Here is a 24,177-nt window from a genome sequence, read left to right on the forward strand (position 1 = left end):
GTTATCCAACAGCATTGTTGCCATGACAACTCGCCCCTTTGTTCACATTGGTGTGATTTGCACCCCTACTCTTTGTAACCCCTCTGTCCAAAAAAAGGAGTCACGGCAGCATACTCAAGATGAGACCAGGCTTAGCTGGATTCTGTCTGTCTTCTCATTCAACTTTTAACCATATGGCTTGACTTGAGGTTTTCACCATCAGTGCTCAGTGCTGTGCTTGTAGCAGAAATACAACGGCATTGCATGAAGTTGTCCAAAGACTATCCTCAGGTGCTGTGCTGTTTGATTTATGCTATTTCATATCTTGTGACAGTAGTTACCATGTTATTGTTTGCGTCTCTTCTAGAGAAATGGTTTTCCTGAAGCAGTTGACACTAGTTTTTGTTATTCATTCGTTAATTTATTGTCAATTTTGGCAACTTATTTATTGTTTTCCCAGAGAGCCCCATGCTATTTATTACTTGAACGTGTTGTATTGGTACATTTGCAATCTGAAGAACTAAGATGGGACTCTTTCAAAGTTGAGGCACTTGTTACCAGTAGCAGTGCATGTGTAAAATCACTGGGGAAGCCAAGCCTATGTGTTGTGATAATTTGTTGTTTGCTCTTTAACCTGTTAATTCATATGCCTTGCAACCTTTTATATACAGTATAGGCCTAAAGGCCGAGTTACCACCAGTCGCAAAGTAAACAGGAGCTGCCTCAACTATTCCAGCCCCATTTCAACTTCCACATTTTAAATTAATCAAATCACCTCTGCTTGGTCTAATACAGTAACAACTAAAAGATACCAACAACTATTTAGTCATATCAACACAAGCTAAATATGATGTGGCTGTCCGTGGCTCTGATTTCTGTGTGTGTGTGTGTGTGTGTGTGTGTGTGTGTGTGTGTGTGTGTGTGTGTGTGTGTGTGTGTGTGTGTGTGTGTGTGTGTGCGTGTGTGTGCAAGAAGAAAAACATGTTGAGTGTGTGTGAGTGTGAGTGTGAGTGTGTGTGTGTGTGTGTGTGTGTGTGTGCGTGTGTGTGCAAGAAGAAAAACATGTTGATTCACTCTACTTGTAGAGAAACGGCAATGACATCCTCCTCTCTTTCATGTTGACAAATGGTCTATCACTCTATCATATAATACACGCTTTTATTTTTTGTTGTCCTAGGCGACCTGGATAAAATTCTTACTCGCTAGCCAAACTTCCATTCATGGGCAACGTTAGCTAATTAACATTAGCCTTCTACATCTGGCTACATATTGAACTTCCATCCTCTCAGGCCAGGGGCACAATAATGTATGAATTAATGGTTGGATTAGAATCGTCATTATAGTAATTGGCCAGTACAGAGAATTAAGTAAAACCACAAGTCCAAATCCCTATCTCCATCCATGGCTAATTTAGGAAAGGGCCCATTTTAGCTAGATGGCTAACCACTAAAGGACAACAGCACAACAAGATGCAACAATTTCAGTTTTTCTGTCAATTACTTATGGTCTCAATGGGATTTGAAAGGAGTGATGCCAAATCCAAGCTGGCTTCCCTTGACACCTTTTTTTCATGAGCCAGGACCATTCACAGTTGAGCTGTATCAGTTTAGGTCAACGCTGATTGGAATTTTTTTATACTTTTTTTGTCAAGGGAGGCCAGATGCTCGCCGTCTTCCCTCGCCTTTAATGCTACTGGCGGTAACAATGTCATACTCGTTTGGACCATACAGCATCAGATAGATGGCCTACACGTATAGAGACATAGGGGCGGTGTTTGGCTCACTCTGATACTTTCTCCTGTGAGATACATTCAGCTTCTTGTGAATTGAAGGAAGATTCTGAAACACAGAGAGACGGAAGATAAATAATTGTATGTTTTCATATATAATTTAAAAAAATGTTTGGTGAAGCCTGGCTTCCCTTGGCATCCATGAATATGTAACGGATGTGAAATGCTAGCTTAGTTAGCGGTGGTGCGCGCTAAATAGTGTTTCAATCGGTGACGTCACTTGCTCTGAGACCTTGAAGTAGTGGTTCCCCTTGCTCTGCAAGGGCTGCGGCTTTTGTGGAGCGATGTGTAACGATGCTTCGTGGGTGACTGTTGTTGATGTGTGCAGAGGGTCCCTGGTTCACGCCCGGGTATGGGCGAGGGGACGGTATAAAGTTATACTGTTACATTGATGCTGTTGACCCGGATCACTGGTTGCTGCGGAAAAGGAGGCCAAAAGGGGGGGTGAGTGTAACGGATGTGAAATGCTAGCTTAGTTAGCGGTGGTGCGCGCTAAATAGTGTTTCAATCGGTGACGTCACTTGCTCTGAGACTTTGAAGTAGTGGTTCACCTTGCTCTGCAAGGGCCGCAGCTTTTGTGGAGCGATGGGTAACGATGCTTCGTGGGTGACTGTTGTTGATATGTGCAGAGGGTCCCTGGTTTGCACCTGGGTATGGGTGAGGGGACGGTCTAAAGTTATACTGTTACAAATACACATGACTGCTTGTACCACAATTCTGTTTTAAAAAGCAAACCTAAAAGTTAATTAAACTATTTTATGATAAAGACAGGCGTTGAAGCACATTAGAGTGACTACCCCTAAAAACATTGAATGGGGTTCTGCTGTTTCATCGCCCCCAACACGTTTAAAGGATCACAGACGCTTTAGACTGAAAAGCCCTATACGGATTGACCATGCAATGCATGCTTCCAGCAGGATGCACAGCCAACTGGTTTGCAAGCCCTGCCGAAGGACTAGGTGGTTGGAGTTCATTGGTGAGTATACCGGTAGCTAGGTCATAGACTGTTGGTTATGTATCAGGTTATGTATATTTTGATCATCGTTATCGCTAGCATAGTAGATGCTAGTTACCCTAACTAGCTAGATGGCTGGCTAACATTAGCCTACCTCAATACAACTTAGTCTAAGAAACACGAGAACATTTCAGAAGTACGCAAATCATTTATAGGAAAAAGTTTTTTCATAATTGTGATGTTGCCATATTAACTGTCGATGCAGTATAACTAAGATTGAGGGGACCACCATATTTTAGTTAGCTAACGTTAGCTTTGCTAGCTATTTTTTACTCACATTGCTAGTAACAGTAATTGCTATTTCTCTAAAGTCAATTGACAACATCATAATATGTGACTCGTTTCAGGAAACTGTGTATACGTCACTATTTCACAGGAGAGCCAATTTTAGCTAAATGCGTTTTATGGCAGAAATGAACTTTCATATGCCTTAATGACAAACTTGTATGCCATCTGTAAATATTAATCAAATAGTTAAATTATGAGCCTAATTGGTTTAACCACAGAAAAAGAAAGGATCCTTACCTCTAGCCATGATTGGCTGAGATAATGGATGGGCTGGACATGCCGAGCCATGAGTTCTGATTTTTCTGCCATGTAGCACGCTTCTGTCTATAACATGAGCTGGTCAGTATGTGTAGGTATTCCTTTACAACGCTGCTTTTTTGAAAGATATTATGTAGTAGAACTGCAAAAGTGTTGCTCTCCACTTTCTGGAGGGCCAAGTTTTGAAATCAGTGGAATGCCCGGTGGAATTAGAGTATGATAGCTAAGGAGATGGAGAAAATGCTGGTGTTTGATGGCAAATATGCAAAGGGCTCGAAAAGAGAACACACAGAAGGCTGTTGTATAAAACACCTATCTCCTCGGATTACATCTTCAAACTAAGGGCAACCATGGGATCCGTGACAGAGAGGAGAAGCGTCCATCCATGTATACGGGTAAGAGAGTCTAGCTAGCTACATTTTCAGATATTATACGTTTCTAATTTAGTCAGAAAGTAGGTTTCATTTCACGTTAAAGCATACTTTTAGCTAGCTAGCTAACATTAGCTGGCTGACTCGTCAACTAACGTTAAGTTTAAGATCTGGGTAGTAATATTATTCATATTTGAGCCATTTGCATTACTAGTTATAGCCTAATGTTAACTAGATAGCTAACATGTAACTTGGTTGGTTAGCTACCTGCAGATTCATGCGGGGTAGTAACGTTATGAGTTTGGATAATTGTTGAGCTAGCTAGCTATGTGTCTAAACAAAAGATAAACTATGCAAGTAACCTTTTCACTACACCTTCTGTATCCTGTGCTTTTGACAAATAAACTTTGATTTCATTTGATAGAGTATGTGTTTACCAGAGACGATAATGTGAAGAACGTGCACTAAAGTCAAATTAGGATATAATGTTAGGCCAACAAGACAGAGTCCAAGTTCTAAAATTCTCCGGTAGAATGCCCTGTTTTTATTTCATCACACTCACAACCGTGAGCTATTTTCTGTAATTGGCTCACCATTATCTTTTTAATAATGATCTAGTTGTGAGTTTATTTTCCAGTAATAATGAAGACAAATGAGGTAAAGTGAATTTGTTGTCAGCTATATTATGATATTATACACTGGCTAGCAAGCTAACTTAACATTAGCTTGCTAACAAGCTATAAACTAACCAAAATATTGTTTAGAAAGTTGCTTTTAGTTGCCTGGTTTACTAGATTTACAAGTAATTTCATTTTTAAACAGGTGGTTTGATTGGTGTTAAAATACACTAGTTATGCTATTTTGGACTACCAGGCTGCTGATGTCATGCAGCCTATCATTTTTGTGTTTAAACTTTTTCATAACGACAACGACAAGTTTGACGTCAGACGACAATAGAATGTTCATGATATCACTGCGACAACTGTCGATAGACATAGTATAAACCACCTTTTAGTCTTGAAATCGCCTCGTGAATATTTAAAGAGATCGGTGGGGCTAAGGCTTAAGAAGGTGTGAACGATACTGAATGGGTGTAGAAAAATTAAAGCTCTCTAGGTTTCTAGGTTTACCAAAACATTCAAGGGAAATTTTCTCAAAAATGAGGTTAAAAGTTTATCAATTTTCAAAGCAGAATTGGTACCATCTAACTGACTGCTGAAAACCAACTATCAATCACTTAGATCATGTATTTCAGTTGTATTTCAGGCAACTGCTTTCTATCCCTCTTGATTGCACGTTCTGTCAATCTCTGTGGGTCTCAGTGCTCCACACAGACCAGTCAAGTAGGTGGGCACGCAATGGATTATCGTCATTGTAGTTAATTACCACGTTTTCTGCGCTAAACTATGTAGAATATTGGCCTGTTGAAAACTACAACTCCGTTAATTGCTCAGCACTAGTATCATAACATGTCCATGATTCAAATGGTTTAGCAATCTCCAAAAATTATTTTATTCACTGTTCACTTGCTATTTTCACAGCTTGTCAAACGTTTAAAAAAAATGTGCCATGTGACACAAGTACCCTTCTGACACCACCTTGTTGCCAGAGTCTCCCTCGATTGCTATGAAAAGGACACGCCATCATGATGCCTCTGATAGTAACCCGAGTTACTGCCCTGATGACACAGATAGCTTCATCAACATGACAGGTAATGTGTGTTATGTGAAAAGTACTATTAAAAAAATACCTAGCTTGATAAACTAGTAAGCTAATTCCCCAGCCAAACAAATACAGCTAGTTTTCATTTTGGTTGTGAAGTACATGAGCAAAAAGCTTTGTCATTTCTTTAGAACAAAATGCAATTCACCACTTGGCAGTCAATTATAGCACCCTGTCACAGGCTCTCTCAGTCAACACCACCTCATAAGATTGCCTGCTGCGGTTGTTCGAGAGCTATCTCGTTTGCCGCCAAAAATGCAGCATCGAAAAGACCAGCAAGTGGGCTGTCATCAGCATCATGCAGACATGACCTCGCTGTGAGCATTCCTATGAATGTTTGCAAGTATCCCGCCAGCAACATTCACCTGCCAGCAGAAACAGCTCTCACAGGCTCATCATTTGTACAAATGCAGAAGGTAACCCACTTCATTACATTGATACGTTTGATAACCCAATTGTGAAACATAATTTATTGAAACTGACATTATTTGTTGCTTATTTTCTACTTAGATGCATATAATGTCCAGAGCATAACCTAGTGGAACCAACTTGATTGCTGTGTTCACCATTCTATTTCACTTGACATTTTATGATAACTGAAGTGAAATAGAAAGGTGAATGCAGCAATCAGATTGTGTCCACCAGGCTATCCATAACCACCGTCATTAATAATGTAATCAGTACTGTGTGTGTGTGTGTGTGACCGAACAGTAACTTTGATGAGGGGCCAGGGACTGATCTACGCTGCCATGCCCATCAATGGGGTGCTGGCAAAGACCTCACCCCAGCCTCACATCTTGCCTGCTCACCAACAGGCGTTGATATGGAGAACAGACTTCAACGTAGTATATATTTGTATGTCAAATATCACCTATCCCTAACTCACGTAGGTAATAGAGCAGTGACTGTGTGTGTGTGTGTGTGTGTTCACAGATGCATGAGATGCAGAGAGATCTGGCGCTCAACACATCCACAATAAGGTGATCACTAATAATACAATACAGCACAAATGTCTAGTAGTAGCAACACCCTTTTCATTCCATGTGCCACTGAACTCTGCCTCAATTCTGCCTATTTCTACAGATGGACTGGAGATGCTTTTGCCAGACGGCAGCCTCAGGCGTTTGATCGGGAGACCATCATTGGGTAGGTTTGATCTGACCTGTTCGAACTTCAACATATTACCTGTTTGTATGTCAGATATCACCTATCCGAACTGCCATTGGTAATAGAACAGTGACTATGTGTGTATGTGTTCACAGAACCATGTATGGAGCCAGCACATGGAGACTTTCAAGATGATGTGATGAAGTCCAGACTGACAGACAGGCTTGTTACTGATGTCTCTGAATGAAGAGAGATTTGGTATAAAAGTTTTACTGGACACAACTTTTACTTGTATTGTCTTTTTTAAAGTTTTTTATTGAATTGAATGGCACCAGTCAATATGGGGAGGTAGAAACCCTGTGTATTCTGCACCAGGATCAGGCAACTCCTGTTGTATACGGGACGCCACACAGGAAGGTATAACCACTCTTGACATGTTTGCCAAGGTAGCCCCATTACCACTAGACCGTATCCGTATCGGCTGGGAATGACAATGAAAGAGGAAAGATTGTTATATTAGTAGAACACTGCTTCTATGGTATTATTCAAAGGGTTGTTTATTCTACATGGGCCTGTTTCTACATTCAAAAGTTATTAAAACCTGGTAAAAACAACACATTTCCCTGCACCTATTTGGTGTATGTGACAATAAAACAAGGGCCCACCCAATTAACACCCACATCAAACCACACCCCTCAGCCAACTCACATTTGGCTTCTGTAATGGCTGCCAGTATTTCTTGAGGAGTATGCCAAAAAAAAAAGAGGCCAAATCCGCGGGTGCAGTTCCTCTCTAAAACCAGCATAAACAAGTAATAGTAATGTAGAGAAAATCTGTGAACTCTTTTCAGCTAACCAGACGTTCCTTTGAGGCCTACATTGTGGGCATGTCTTACATCTTGGTTATGAAACAATGATTGATTAGGGCTATGTTACAGGAAGAAATGTGTGTCATTTATTATTCCTAGCGCATGTCTCATATGCACTCCAGTCTAAGAACAGAACATGCTGCGACTCGCCCACTCTTGGGTTAATTTGAGTATCTGGACAGAGTATCAGTACTCACACACACACACACACACACACACACACACACACACACACACACACACACACACACACACACACACACACACACACACACACACACACACACACACACACACACACACACACACACACACACACACACACACACACACACACACACACACACACACACACACACACACACGTGTGCCTTTCTTTTTTCTTTCTCACAAACATACATAATCACCATCTTTCCCTTTCATCAGAGATCTCTTTCTCCATTAGTGAAAGTCCTGCTACTACTATATAGAAACAAAAAATTCTATCCTCTTTTTGCTCATGTACTCTGTTCTCTTCCAAATATGTGGGCTTAGTTATCTTGAATCTGTGGGCATTGCTTCTCTAACCATGAGAATTGGATTAGCCGTCCATGCCTAGCCTAGAATACTTGGCAGGTCTTAGTGTCTGGGTTCACTGGACCTCTCTCTATTAGACCCAATCCCCCCCCCCCAATTCGGGGAAATTACCAACAGCATGCTCTGCTGCTTAGGACATGGTCCTAATGCAAATCAATGGCCTTCATTTCTAAAAGTGAGTTTGACAGCGATGTGGCATTTTGTGAACCAGACAAATGTATTTGTCCAGAGTTTGTTTTGCAGACTGAGACAAACCTCACACAACCTCATGTTGACTTTTAAACTAATTGGTGATTATGTTTTGTCCTGCGATGTGATTTGAGAAAGGGAGCGTTGCGATTGTAGGACCTTAAGCAAGGAAAACATCAAGGGTTCTTGCAGTGGCTCTGAGTACTCATAAAAAAAAGTGTTTATTGAACTGTTTTCAGCTTGCTGTGGAGTTTGATAACACAGCCTTGTGGATGCAAGATGCCCACTCAGCCAGCAAGTCGGGACTTAAACTCAGACTGGGTTGTGCTAATTTTGTCCACTCTACAAAAGGTGTTATTGGACGTTAGAATGTTACCTCAGGTGAAATCTTGAGAAGGTCGCTGTCAGCTACCCATTTATCCTCTGACTTCACACTGAAGTGGCAAAGGAAATGTGCCCTAGAGAATGAACAATCATGACTGTGTCACTGTTGAAACATTTGTTTACAGTGGAGATTTAAGACTTCCTTGATCTTTTTTGACAATCCCTGAAGTGAGCCAATGACGAAAAGCAGGTAATTGCATATTCGCACAATTTGTCATGCGCTCGCTGTAATGTGAACAATGGTGGTGTACATGTACTAGCCAACAAAAGCATGTCTGTTTGGAATGTACAGATGTCGCCGTAGAGGTTACCTTACCATTTTGTGGGTGTCATTAAGCTGTATATCATTCTATGTTGGAATTTGTTTAATGTGATGTTGGCTGCCCAGCGCTTCGGTCATATTGTATTCTCACTGGGATCATTAGCCTAAGTAGAGAACAGTGTCTCCATGTCTTCTTTTGTATGCATATCCTGCCTGCAAACCACATTTCCGGGTCACCTAAATCCAAACAGTGTAATTATTATTATACATTTTTTGGGGATGGATGAATGATTAAAGTGAAAACTAAAACAACTAAACTCAGATATAAATGTAGAAAACATAATGGACCTGTACACTGAGTGTACAAAATATGTGCTCTATGATCCCTTATTGATGTCACTTGTTAAATCCATTTCAAACCAGTGTAGATGAAGGGGAGGAGACAGGTTAAAGAAGTATTTTTAATCCTTGAGACAACTGAGACATGGATTGTGTGTGTGTGCCACTCAGAAGGTGACTGGGAAACACAAAATATTTAAGTGCCTTTGAAAGGAGTATGGTAGTTGGTGATAGGCACACCAGTTTGTGTCAAAAACTTCAACACTGCTAGGTTTTTCACGCACAACAGTTTCCCATGTGTATCAAGAATGGTCCACCACGCAAAGGACATCCAGCCAACTTGACACAACCGTGGGAAGCATTGGAGTTGACATGGGCCAGCATCCCTGTGGAACACTTTTGACACCTTGTAGAGTCCATGTCCTGACGAATTGAGGCTGTTCTGAGGTGCAAAAGGGATGCAACTCAATATTATTAAGGTGTTCTTAATGTTTTGGACACTCAGTGTATATTTCTTAATAATATAATCTTTAAGAACTAACAATCACCAAAATAAAAGCTAGACTGGGAGAATTGAAATTCCAAAAACAATGAATTAAGTAGTTTTCATACATTTGTATTACACAGGATACAAGTAGAGACTCATGGTAGCTCATACACTGCAGATGAGGAACAATGGGAAAGTGATTCTGCTTTGAAAGTTAATACACTTGTAAACCCACTTTTGAGAAAATGTGACTTGAATGTTTTGGTACGCCTACTGGAGAGCTCTTCTTTGTCTACACCCATTGAGCTTTGTTAACACCCTCTTAATTAAGCCTTAGCCCCTTTAAAGATTCACATGAGGCCATGTGCTAAACAACCAAAGATTAGAAAACTAAATGCTGGTTTATACTACATCTATCTAAAAATAGCTGGTGTATTTTAACACCAACCAACCCATCTGTTTAAAAATGAATTTGATTCCAGGCTGTGTCGCAGCGATGGGACGATGGGACAAGACTGTAACTACCAATTTTATACCATTAAATTTGGGAGAAAAAGAGGGTAAAAAAAATCTAATAAATAATGTCAATCTTGCAAACCAGGCAACTAAAAGCAACGTTCTAAACAATGTTTTGGTTAGTTTCTAGCTTGTTAGCTAACGTTAAGTTAGATGGCTAGCCAGTTCAAATAATGACCATATCATGCAAAGTTTTGAAACATATAATATCTGAAAATGTAACTAGCTAGATAGACTCTCTTACTGTCACGTGTGCTCCCTCTCCAGCCTCTAGGTCACCAGGCTGCTCGTTATGGCGTACACCTGTCACCATTGTTACGCGCATTATGACACTCACCTGGACTCCATCACCTCCTTGATTACCTTCCCTATATATTCCCTATCACACCCTTTAGTTCCTTCCCCAGGTGTTATTGTTTCTGTTTCATGTCTGTGTGCTGTTCAAGTTTCTTGTTTTGTATTATGTTTAGTTTATTTATTAAAACACTAACTCCTTGAACTTGCTTCCCGACTCTCAGTGCACATCTTTAAACTACCGTCATGGCCAAAAGTTTTGAGAATGACACAAATGTGAATTTTTCACAAAGTCTGCTGCCTCAGTTTATATGATGGCAATTTGCATATACTCCAGAATGTTATGAAGAGTGATCAGATGAATTTCAATTATTGCAAAGTCCCTCTTTGCCATGCAAATTAACTGAATCCCCCCCAAAACATTTCCACTGCATTTCAGCCCTGCCACAAAAGGACCAGCTGACATCATGTCAGTGTTTCTCTCGTTAACACAGGTGTGAGTGTTGACGAGGAGAAGGCTGGAGATCACTCTGTCATGCTGATTGAGTTTGAATAACAGACTGGAAGCTTCAAAAGAAGGGTGGTGCTTGGAATCATTGTTCTTCCTCTGTTAAGGAAACACGTGCCGTCATCATTGCTTTGCACAAAAGGGCTTCACAGCCAAGGATATTGCTGCCAGTAAGAAAGCACCTAAATCAACCATTTTCCCGGATCATCAATAACTTCAAAGAGAGCGGTTCAATTGTTGTGAAGAAGGCTTCAGGGCGCCCAAGAAAGTCCAGCAAGCTCCAGGACCGTCTCCTTAAAGTTGATTCAGCTGCGGGATCGGGGCACCACCAGTACAGAGCTTGCTCAGGAATGGCAGCAGGCCACAAGCATCCGCTTGTGCATCTGCACGCACAGTGAGGCGAAGACTTTTGGACGATGGCCTGGTGTCAAGAAGGGCAGCAAAGAAGCCACTTCTCTCCAGGAAAAACATCAGGGAAAGACTGATATTCTGCAGAAAGGAACAGGGATTGGACTGCTGAGGACTGGGGTAAAGTAATTTTCTCTGATGAATGCCCTTTCCGCTTGTTTGAGGCATCCGGGAAAAATCTTGTCCATAGAAGACAAGGTGAGCGCTACCATCAGTACTGTGTAATACCAACAGTAAAGCATTCTGAGACCATTCATGTGTGAGGTTGCTTCTCAGCCAAGGGAGTGGGCTCACTCACAATTTTGCCTAAGAACACAGCCATGAATAAAGAATGGTACCAACACATCCTCCGAGAGCAACTTCTCCCAAACATCCAGAAACAGTTTGGTGACAAACAATGCCTTTTCCAGCATGATGGAGCACCTTGCCATAAGGCAAAAGTGATAACTAAGTGGCTCGGGGAATAAAACATTGATATTTTGGGTCCATGGCCAGGAAACTCCCCAGACCTTAATCCCATTGAGAACGTGTGGTCAATCCTCAAGAGGCAGGTGGACAAACAAAACCCCACAAATTCTGACAAACTCCAAGCATTAATTATGCAAGAATGGGCTGCCATCAGTCAGGATGTGGCCCAGAAGTTAATTGACAGCATGCCAGGGCAGATTGTAGAGGTCTTTAAAAAAAAAGGTCAACACTGCAAATATTGACTCTTTGCATCAACTTCATGTAAATGTCAATAAAAGCCTTTGACACTTTTGAAATGCTTGTCATTGTACGTCCATATTCCATAGTAACATCTGACAAAAATATCTAAAGACACTGATGCAGCAAATGTTGTGGAAATTAATGTGTGTCATTCTCAAAACTTTTGGCCACGACTGTACATTGATAAACGCTTCTCACTCTCTGTCACTGATGGCACGTATGGTTGCACTTAGTTTAAAGATGTAATCCAGAGGCAGGCATTCTCTTTTTGACTCCCTCCATGTAATGTTTGCAATCAAACGCCAGAATTTTCTCCAACTCCTTAGCTATCATACTCCGCTTCCACTGGGCATTCCATTGATTTCATAAGTCGGTCAACTTCTTTGTTGCAGTTCTTCGTGATATCTTTAAAAATCTGTGTTAAAAAGGATTATACATACTGAGCAGCTCATGTTGAAGACAGAAGCATGCCACATGGCAGAACAATCCAAACTCATCTCTCGGCATGTCCAGCCCATCCAATCCATTATCTCAGCCAATCATGCGTAGCGGGACAGTTCCAGTCTTTTTCCGTGACTAAACCAACTGTGCTCAGAATTTAACAATTGTATTTGTATTTACAGATGGCATACATGTTTGTTAATAAGGCACATGAAAGTTCACATGTTCCAGAAGGCATTTCTGCCAAAAAAGGCCTTCTGATAAAACATTTATGATGAAGTAAATTTGCCTCTCCTTTAAAGTAGTGACGAGTGACTTAGGCCTAGTTTCCTGAAACTACTCACAAATGTGTAGAATTGCAAGAAATTTGCTTTAAAACAGCAACAAACCAAAAAAAAAGTTCCATGGAGAAATGTGTAGAATTGAAGAAAATTGCCTTAAAATCCCCCCCCAAAATTATACAATGCCAAGATGAGGGAGTCTCAAATGTAGCTGCGCCAATGACTGGTGGCTGCTACGTCAACCACCTAAGACCCTTTTTGATCCATAAAAAAACCCTGGGACTGTAGGCCTATATCATCAAGCATTACACATCTACAAGCACAACATATACATGACATATTGGCTTAAGCTTAATGAGTGTGTGAATAAGAGACTCAGTCACATACTCAGAACTAACTGGACTTGTTTAATGTGAAATGTATTGTATTCAGAGCATTCAGATTTCAAAGCTTGCTTGTTGTAGCTATAATGACATGTTTATGATTCATTTTAGATGTGTAATGTATGACTTATGATATACATAGTTACCGATTAAAGATACATGTGAACTTGACCACTGGCTCAATCCTGATGGCGCCTGAGAAGATAGCTGCCGTTTTATGGGCTCCTAACAAATTGTGCTATTGGGTGTGATTTTTTTGCGTTATTTGTCACTTGTAATGTACATAATATTTCTACCGCCGTTATGACTGAAAAGAGGTTCAGTGATTACTCACCTCGTACTGGACAAATAGTTTTTCTTTCGAGTCGGACCCGAAGGATTTACTTCAGACACCTGACAAGGAACAAATCCCCGTCATTCGCATAAAGAAGAGATGGAGATATCGGGGACATAGGTCCGGGTGCCTTGTAAGGATCCGACTGCGAGCGAGTAATCCCCCTCTACCAAATCAAATGTATTTATATAGCCCTTTTACATCAGCTGATATCTCAAAGTGCTGTGCAGAAACCCAGCCTAAAACCCCAAACAGCAAGCATTGCAGGTGTAGAACCACAGTGGCTCGGAAAAACTCCCTATAAAGGCCAAAACCTAGGAAGAAACCTAGAGAGGAACCAGGCTATGAGGGTGGCCAGTCCTCTTCTGACTGTGCTGGGTGGAGATTATAACAGAACATGGCCAAGATGTTCAAATGTTCATAAATGACCAGCATGGTCAAATAATAATAATCACAGTAGTTGTCGAGGGTGCAACAAGTCAGCACCTCAGGAATAAATGTGAGTTGGCTTTTCATAGCCAATCATTAAAAGTATCTCTACCGCTCCTGCTGTCTCTCGAGAGTTGAAAACAGCAGGTCTGGGACAGGAAGCACGTCCGGTGAACAGGTCAGGGTTCCATAGCCGCAGGCAGAACAGTTGAAACTGGAGCAGCAGCACGGCCAGGTGGACTGGGGACAGCAAGGAGTTAACATGCCAGGTAGTCCTGAGGCATGGTCCTAGGGCTCAGGTCCCACGAGAGAGAGTAAGAAAGAGAGAATTAGAGATAGCATACTTAAATTGACACAGGACACCGGATAAGACAGGAGAAGTACTCCAGATATAGCAGACTGACCCTAGCCCCCCGACACATAAGCTACTGCAGCATAAATACTGGAGGCTGAGACAGGAGGGGTCAGGAGACACTGTGGCCCCATACCATCAGCCAACGTGTAATCATTGGATAACAAAATGGATGAGCTCTGATCAAAACTATCCTACCAACTGGACATTAAAATCTGTAATATCTTATGTTTCACCGAAATCTAATGTTAAGGAAGTCTCAAGGTTTTGCTCACTCGAGGTAAAGGATCTCATGAAAAGCTGGAGACCACACTATTTACCAAGAGAATTTGAATCTATATTTTTCATAGCTGTCTATTTACCATCCCAAACCGATGCTGGCACTAAGACTGCACTCATCGAGCTGTATAAGGCCATAAGCAAACAAGAAAATGCTCATCCAAGGGTGGCACTCCTAGTGGCCGAGGGCTTTAATGAAGGGAAACTTGAATCCGAAGTGGTCAGATGATGCAGATACGAAGCTACAGGACTGTTTTGCTAGCACAGACTGGAATATATTCCCGGGATTCTTCCGATGGCATTGCGGAGTACACCACATCAGTCACTGGCTTAATCGATGACGTCGTCCCCACAGTGACCGTAAGTACTTACTCCAACCAGAAGCCATGGATTACAGGCAACATGGTAGAGCTTCCGCTTTCAAGGAGCGGGACTCTAAATGGGACGCTTATAAGAAATCCCGCTATGCCTTCCGACGAACCAAAAAACAAGCAAAGCGTCAATACAGGACTAAGATTGAATAATACACTACACCGGCTCCGAAGCTCGTCGGATGTGGCAGGGCTTGCAAACTATTATTGACGACAAAGTTCAAGTGTCCAGTGAAACAAGCCTACCAGATGAGCTAAATAACTTCTATGCTCGCAACACTGAAGCATGCATGAGATCACTAATCAGAAAGTTAAGCTTACGTAGCGAAAGAGAGATTGACTAAAATGGGAAATGATATAGTACGGAGTAGGCTAGCTGGCAGTCAGCTGTTCCAGATGAATGTGTTATCACGCTCTCCGTAGCCGATGTGAGTAAGACCTTTAAACAGGTCAACATTCACAAGGCCGTAGGGCCAGACGGATTACCAGGACGTGTACTCCGAGCATGCGCTGACCAACTGGGCAAGTGTCTTCACTGACATTTTCAACCTGTCCCCTGGTACCCCATGTATATAGCCTCCACATTGACTCTGTACTGGTACACCATGTATATAGCCTCCACATTAACTCTGTACTGGTACCCCCTGTATATAGCCTCCACATTGACTCTGTACCGGTACCCCCTGTATATAGCCTCCACATTGACTCTGTACCGGTACCCCCTGTATATAGCCTCCACATTGACTCTGTACTGGTACCCCCTGTATATAGCCTCCACATTGACTCTGTACTGGTACCCCCTGTATATAGCCTCCACATTGACTCTGTACTGGTACCCCTGTATATAGCCTCCACATTGACTCTGTACTCGTACCCCCTGTATATAGCCTCCACATTGACTCTGTAATGGTACCCCCTGTATATAGTCTCCACATTGACTCTGTACCGTAACACCCTGTATATAGCCTCCACATTGACTCTGTACCAGTACCCCTGTATATAGTCTCCACATTGACTCTGTACTGGTACCCCCTGTATATAGCCTCCACATTGACTCTGTACCGGTACCCCTGTATATAGTCTCCACATTGACTCTGTATCAGTACCCCCTGCATATAGCCTCCACATTGACTCTGTACTGGTATCCCCTGTATATAGCCTCCACATTGACTCTGTACTGGTACCCCCTGTATATAGCCTCCACATTGACTCTGTACTGGTACCCCCTGTATATAGCCTCCACATTGACTCTGTACTGGTACCCCCTGTATATAGTCTCCACATTGACTCTGTACCGTAACACCCTGTATATAGCCTCCACATTGACTCTGTACCGGTACCCCTGTATATAGTCTCCACATTGACTCTGTACCGGTACCCCTGTATATAGTCTCCACATTGACTCTGTATCAGTACCCCCTGCATATAGCCTCCACATTGACTCTGTACTGGTATCCCCTGTATATAGTCTCCACATTGACTCTGTACCGGTACCCCTGTATATAGTCTCCACATTGACTCTGTACTGGTACCCCTGTATATAGCCTCCACATTGACTCTGTACTGGTACCCCCTGTATATAGCCTCCACATTGATTCTGTACCGGTACCCCCTGTATATAGCCTCCACGTTGACTCTGTACTGGTACCCCCTGTATATAGCCTCCACATTGACTCTGTACCGGTACCCCTGTATATAGCCTCCACATTGACTCTGTACCGGTACCCCTGTATATAGCCTCCACATTGACTCTGTACTGGTACCCCCTGTATATAGCCTCACTGCTGTTATTTTATTGTTGCAAATTAATTATTAGTTATTTTCTATTTGTCTTGTTTATTTAAAAAATATATGGGTTTTTTTTCAATTTTTTTTTACTTCAATTTTTTTTTACTTCAGTTTATTTTCATAAATACTTTTAACACTTTTTTTCTTTAAACTGCATCGTTGATTAAGGGCTTGTATTCGGCACATGTGACAAATATTTTTATTTTATTTGTATGCCAAAACATTCAGTCACATATTTTCCACTCATGCTTACTTAATTTACGGCCACCTGGATGAGTTGTGTCACAAACATACTCAGTGCTCCCGTGTGGAGCAGCAGTCTAAGGCACTGCATCTCAGCGCAAGAGGCATCACTGCAATCCCAGGTTCGAAACAAGGCTGTGTCACATCTGGCTGTGACCAGGTTAGGCCGTCATTGTAAATAAGAATTTGTTCTTAACCGACTTGCCTAGTTAAATAAAAGCTTGTGGTTTTGGTGTGTTCTCCCTTAACTTTGTTAGTCCCAAAATGACCTCTCAGTTAAGCATGGGGAGAGAGTGGCATGGAGGGAATTCGCTATAATCAGATCTGCATTCCAATGGGGAGCCAAATAGTTCAATGTTTAACTTGATGTTATTGAACTATTCTGTCATTTTATAAAATAAGAGTGGGGTGTTGGATTGACAAATCTTTTGGGACCATACTGTTTCAACCTAAATTTAGTTCATGTCAATTGAATTGCAGAAGGATATATTTATATTGCACCTTTATTAAATGAAATATACATATGATTTAGAATATGCATGGAGGTATACATATTTTCCATGAATGTTCAACTTGTAAGCTATTCCGGGTTGGAGTGATTTTACATGATAATGGTGATGGCCAATGTAAGAGGCCGATGTGTCACTTCCTAACCACAAAAACTGTCATGATAATCCTCCAAAGCTTCCGCTAAGCCCACTAAATATTCTCAGATCACTCTCCCGTTACAATTCAGGATTTTCCAAAGTTTTCTTTAAGGCATTCCCATTCCCTCGGGAAAAGGCTTACTTTATTTGAGCAAGTTTTAGTCAAATCCTAGACTTTTATTGTAGTGAATGGTACTACGGGATAGCATCACACACTACAGCATGCCAGACTTAGCACATAGGAAGGATGACATCATTGTGACTTCAAGTGCCTCAAGTGCTGACAGTTGGTGATTGGGGGAGAATCTCTGTTGCATTTCCTTGATTCGTTGCATCCTCTATTTTTAGGACGTGACACCTTATATTTATGGACCTTTCTATGGCGAAACAACTTACAGACAACCTTTTTTTACTGTAGTTGATGGCCCTTTTTAAACTATCTGGAATACCCCTGTGCAAGTATTGGTTAACCTGGCCGTCCCGCCTAAAGAAACTGTGGGGGAGGTTTCTATCTCCCACTAGACCCAAAGTGGTTCAACCTTGGAGAAAGGGGCAAAGGGGGAATTTGGAGGCTGTGAGGCTTTGGCAATTCATCGGGTGTCACTATAGCAACCCGGAAGCATGGGGCATTCTTAAGGAGGGGTGGGGGTTCTCAAAGGGTTCCCTTTTTGGGAGTTACAGAGGGGGACTTCTCAGACCCTTTAGAAGCAGGGCATTGGGAGCTATTGTCCTTATGCAGATTTCTGTCATGCTCACACAAAGCAGTTTGTGGGACAGCAACTTGGAGGAAAGACAATCGCTGAAAGAAGGGATTTGTTTTTTTTTCTCTTCGTGTCTGGGGCTCAGTCAGACCAGGATCAGACAGTGGGCCTGTCAAAACAGGTGTTTTATCTAACTACCTCACATTTCTCGTATAGGCTAATTCACACTTGGATTCAAAGTAAAAGTTCCACTTTTTCATGTGAGATGCTGAACTGCATTGATTATGGGGTTTGCAGTTCTATTTTGTATTTGGTTGGAGTTGGATGCTTTTTCAGATAGCTGCCAATTTGACAGTTACTAGACTGTGCTGACAGGAACATTCTGTATTTGTTTTCACAGTTCATCACAAAACTGCAATTTATTGACACCATTGATTCAGAATTTCTTATGTAGGCATTGGTTTCCTCTTTCAGTTGAGTTGCACCTATTGCTCCCCTTTTCCTCAGCTACCCATTTACAGAAGAGGGGCATTATTTTCAAATCGAAAATGGATGCTGCAGGATACAAAAGGAATTGTTGAAATCTGAGACGTAAAGCATGAGTTCTATGAAGGTATTTCCTATGAGATTACACAAATACACTGTGGCCAGTAGGGCATCACCCACTGTGGGAACTAAACTCTAATCTCTGAATTCCTCAAACAAAACATAATTGTGGGAAACAATTACAAAACATTTCAATTAAACATTTTGGTTGAGCATTTCTGACATTCCACAGTAAATGACTGAATGTTATTTTACCTCAGAGATAGACAAGAGAAAAACAAAACTGATGGTTAACCTCTCAGCGTTTTCTGTTCAAGTTCAATTCCCTTTCAGTTGTGGAAATCCCCATGCATTTTATTCAACTTTTGGCCATTTGTCATAACCATATGCCAAGTTATACAGTGTACATGCTAACCTAGTCATTTGTAGTAATATGTCTGGATTCTTGACATTTGGCAGAGTTAAAGTGAAATTGGAGGACTGATGCACTGATGCAAATTTGAAAATCCTTTCTCATTGATGCAAATTGAAATCGCATGTGGCTGTTTGCAAGTCTGGATTAATGCTGGGGTTTACACGGGCTCAACACCCTGGGCCCAAGCCAATAGGGGGCCAGAGGCAGAGATAAAACATTTTGTAAGTAAAAATATTGTATTTTCAGCTGTTTGAAGCTGGTGTGCAAAACCGAAAGTTGAAGATGCAAAAATGAAACTTAACAACGGGAAGCCTAGAAATAGCGCACAGAGAACAGATTTAGACTTGACTTCAATGAGAATAACATATCTATAACTCACATTTCTATGTGAATTTGGTCAGGTTGCCCAAAAAGTTACATATTGCAGCTTTAAGTTTTATCACAAGCACATACAAGTAACTGCTAAAATAAAAGAAAACACCAACATAAAGAGTCTTAATAGGGTGTTGGGCCACCACGAGCCATCAGAACAGATCCAATACGCCAATGAGTGGACCTAAACCATGCCAGGAAAATGCACCCCACACCATAACATATATAGGGCCTTCAGAAAGTATTCATACCCCTTGACTTATTCCACATTATGTTGAGTTACATACAGTCTGAATTCAAAATGGATTATATCTACACACAATACCCCATAATGATGGATCTTTTTTTTAGACATCTTTGCTAATTTAATAAAAATTTAAATCAGAAATATCTCATTTACATAAGTATTCACACCCCTGAGTCAATACATGTTGGAATCACCTTTGGCAAACATAGTTGTGAGACTTTTTGGGTAAGTTTCTAAGAGCTTTTCACAGCTGGATTGTACTGTATATGCACATTATTATTATTTAAATTCTTCAAGCTCTGACAGCCATTTTCAAGTCTTGCCATACATTTTCAAGTTGAATTAAGTCAAAACTGTAACTAGGCCACTCAGGAACATTCAATGTCATCTTGGTAAGCAACTCCAGTGTGTATTTGGCCTTATGTTTTATGTTATTCTCCTGCTGAAACTGGATTTTGCCTGTGCTTAGCTCTATTCGGTTTCTTTTTATCCCCCAAAATTCCCTTCCCATGACAAGCATTCCCATAACATGATGCAGCCACCACCATGCTTAAAAAAAGTAAGCGTGGTACTCAGTGATGTGTTGTGATGGATTTTCCCCAAACATAACGCTTTGTATTACTTTCTTTGCTATATTTTTTGCAGTTTTACTTTTGTGCCTTGTTGCAAACAGGATGCATGTTTTTGAATATTTTTATTCTGTACAGGCGTCCTTCTTTTCACTCTGTCATTTAGGTTAGTGTTGTGGAGTGACTACAATGTCGGTGATCTATCCTTTCACAGCCATTAAACTCTGGAACTGTTTTGAAGTCACCATTGGCCTCATGGTGAAATCCCTGAGCAGTTTCCTTCCTCTGCGTCAACTGAGTTACAGTAGGAAGGACACATGTATCTCTGTTGTGACTGAGTGTATTGATACACCATCCAAAGTGTAATTAATAACTTTACCATGCTCAAAGGGATATTACATTTATACGTATTTACCCATCTAGGTGCCCTTCTTTGCGAGGCATTGGAAAACCTCCCTGTTCTTTGTGGTTGGATCTGTGTTTGAATTTCACTGGTCTGAGGGACCTTACAGATAATTGTATGTGTCGGGTACAGAGATGAAGTATTCATTCAGAAATCAATATTGCACACAGAGTGAGTACTTCCAACTTATTTTGTGACTTGTGAAGCACATTTTTACTCCTGAACGTATTTAGGCTTGCCATATCAGAGGGGTTTAATACTTATTGACTCAAGACATTTCAGAATTTTTTAATATTTTTTATTGCTAAAACATAATTCCACTTTGACATTATGGGGTATTTATGGGGTATAAAAGTCAAGCGGTGTGAATACTTTCTGAAGGCACTGTACATTGTATCCAATGTATTTCTATGGTTGAGGCTGTCATTTTGCCTTTCGCAAATTTCAAAATACAGTCGTGGGAAAAACGTACAGTTTGGAAAGCAAATGTAGTTTATCAAGGCTATTGGCACAAGGAGCACATCGGCCATCACCGGTGGGTAGCCTATTCGCTCCATCTTCATTATTGGGTGAGTCAGTGTGCCACTGGGAAATTTATTTAGTAGCCTACTGTAGCCAATTCATATGTTTCCTCTAGCGGTCGACTGATTAATTGGAATGGCCGATCTCAAGTTTTCATAACAATCTGTAATTTGCACTCCACGATTACATTGCACTCCACGAGGAGACTGTGTGGCAGGCTGACTAGCTGTTATGCGAGTGCAGCAAGGAGCCAATGTAAGGTGCTAGCTAGCATTAAACATATCTTATAAAAAACAACAATCTTAACATAATCACTAGTTAACTACACATGGTCGATGATATTACTAGTTTATCTAGCTTGTCCTGCGTTGCATATAATCAATGTGGTGCCTGTTAATTTATGATTGAATCACAGCCTACGTCACCAAACGAATGTACCTAAACATAAACATAACGTCACGGTCGTCATAAGGAGGAGACCATGGCGCAGCGTGATAAGCGAACATTATAATTTATTAAACGAATGCAACATTGAACAAAACTATACAAAATAACAAAACAACGCAATATGACTAGTGCGAACAGGCAACTAAACATGGAAAATGGCAACCTAAAATGGATCCCCAATCAGAGACAACGATAAACAGCTGCCTTTGATTGGGAACCAATTCAGGCCATCATAGACCTACATTTACCTAGACATACCAAAACCCCATAGATATACAAAAAACCCTAGACAACACAAAAAAACACACATACCACCCTCGTCACACCCTGACCTAACCAAAATAATAAAGAAAACAAAGATAACTAAGGTCAGGGCTTGACACAGCAATGCCTTTCTTAAAATCAATACACAGAAGTATATATTTTTAAACCTGCATATTTAGTTAAAAGAAATTCATGTTAGCAGGCAATATTAAACTAGGGGAATTGTGTCACTTCTCCTGCATTCATTACACGCAGAGTCAGGGTATATGCAACAGTTTGGTCCGCCTGGCTCATTGCGAACTAATTTGCCTGAAGTTTACTTAATTATGACGTAACATTGAAGGTTGTGCAATGTAACAGCAATATTTAGACTTATGGATGCCACCCGTTAGATAAAATACGGAACGGTTCCGTATTTCACTGAAAGAATAAACGTTTTGTTTTCGAAATGATAGTTTGACCATATTAATGACCTAAGGCTCGTATTTCTGTGTGTTATTATACTATAATTAAGTCTATGATTTGATAGAGCAGTCTGACTGAGCGGTGGTAGGCAGCAGCAGGCTCGTAAGCATTCACTTTACAGCATGATTATTACACAGGTGCACCTTATGCTGCGGACAATAAAAGGCCACTCTAAAATGTGCAGTTGGAAACGACTTCAGTGGGGAAATGCTCCCCTTCGATGGCTGCTGGCACGCTGGAGAAGTGTGCTCTTCATGAATGAATCCCGGTTTCAACTGTCCTGGGCAGATGGAAGACAGCGTGTATGGCGTTGTGTGGGATGTTTGGGATGCTCTAGAACGACGTGTTGCAGTTCCCGCCAATATCCAGCAACTTCACATAGCCATTGAAGAGGGGTGGGACAACATTCCACAGGTCATAATCAACTCGATGCGAAGGAGATGTTTTGTGCTGCATGACGCAAATGGTGAACACCAGACTGATTTTCTGATCCACACTCCTATCTTTTTTCAAACCATCTGTGACCAACATATGCATATCTGTATTCCCAGTCATGAAATCCATAGATCAGGGCCTAATTTATTTATTTCAATTGACTGATTTCCCTATATGAACTGTAAAATCTTTGAAATTGTTGCATTTTGCATTTATATTTTTGTTCAGTGCACATTTGAAACCTCAGCATGTTGATCTGGTTACTGCTACTTCCTGTATATAGCTCCATTCTTGTGTATTTTATTTGATTCCTCTTGTGATACTATTTGTTTTATTTATTTTTTACTCTGCGTTGTTGGGAAGGTCTCGTTAACAAGCATTTCATGAAGTCTACACCAGTGGTATTCTGTGCATGTGACAAATAAGATTTGATTTAGTTGATGAGCTGAATCACGTTACTTACTGCTGGAGGTTGCAGTGAAAATGTACAGGAGGGTAGCTCTGCACGGATAGAGTTGGAGAGCCACGATCTAGGATAAATTATTAAAACGATGCTAATGAGTTTAACCCAGTAATCATTAGGTCCAATAGTGTTTTCTATCTCTACCCCTATCCATGTTATTCCATATAGGCCCATTGGTTGTATTCTGCAGTAGCATCTTCGTATGACAATGTTGAACAGACACGCCCATAAACTAAAATACCATGGTTAGTAGAGAGCCACCCCATGCTGTTCTCTCCTGGTGTTTTATACCTTTGCCATCATCAAAGCCTTGACGTTCCCCACCAACGTTGTTTAGAGCCAGAAGCAGATGAGTAGAGAAAGGCTTTGGCACGCTATGTGGTGCTCAGTCTTTTCCCCTCTCTCCACCCATCTTTCTCTCCTTTCAGTCATCTCTCTTTTGTTTCCCCCCCCCCACCCCACCCCACCCCACACCACACACCACACACACCACACACACACACACACACACACACACACACACACACACACACACACACACACACACACACACACACACATTCTCTTTATCCTTTCTCCCTCCTCTCCTTTTAAAGTACGGCTCTCCAACCCTTTTCCTGGAGAGTTACCCTTCTGTAGGTTTTTACACCAACCCCAGTTGTAACTAACCTGTTTCAACTTATCAACCAGCTAATTATTAGAATCAGGTGCG

The 24,177-nt window shown here is 41.2% G+C and overlaps 1 protein-coding gene and 1 long non-coding RNA gene across 2 annotated transcripts in view; both read left to right on the forward strand.

Moving 5' to 3' along the window:
- Positions 1-24,177, forward strand: part of LOC135509576 (cadherin EGF LAG seven-pass G-type receptor 1-like) — a 79,927-nt gene that overhangs the window by 4,149 nt on the left and 51,601 nt on the right.
- Positions 5,119-6,396, forward strand: LOC135508747 (uncharacterized). Its single transcript, XR_010450854.1, has 3 exons — positions 5,119-5,411; positions 5,604-5,838; positions 6,356-6,396. It is a non-coding gene; the product is annotated as an uncharacterized LOC135508747 (long non-coding RNA).

The sequence above is a fragment of the Oncorhynchus masou genome, chromosome 22, assembly GCF_036934945.1.
Source record: "Oncorhynchus masou masou isolate Uvic2021 chromosome 22, UVic_Omas_1.1, whole genome shotgun sequence".
In the NCBI taxonomy this organism is placed as follows: domain Eukaryota; kingdom Metazoa; phylum Chordata; class Actinopteri; order Salmoniformes; family Salmonidae; genus Oncorhynchus; species Oncorhynchus masou.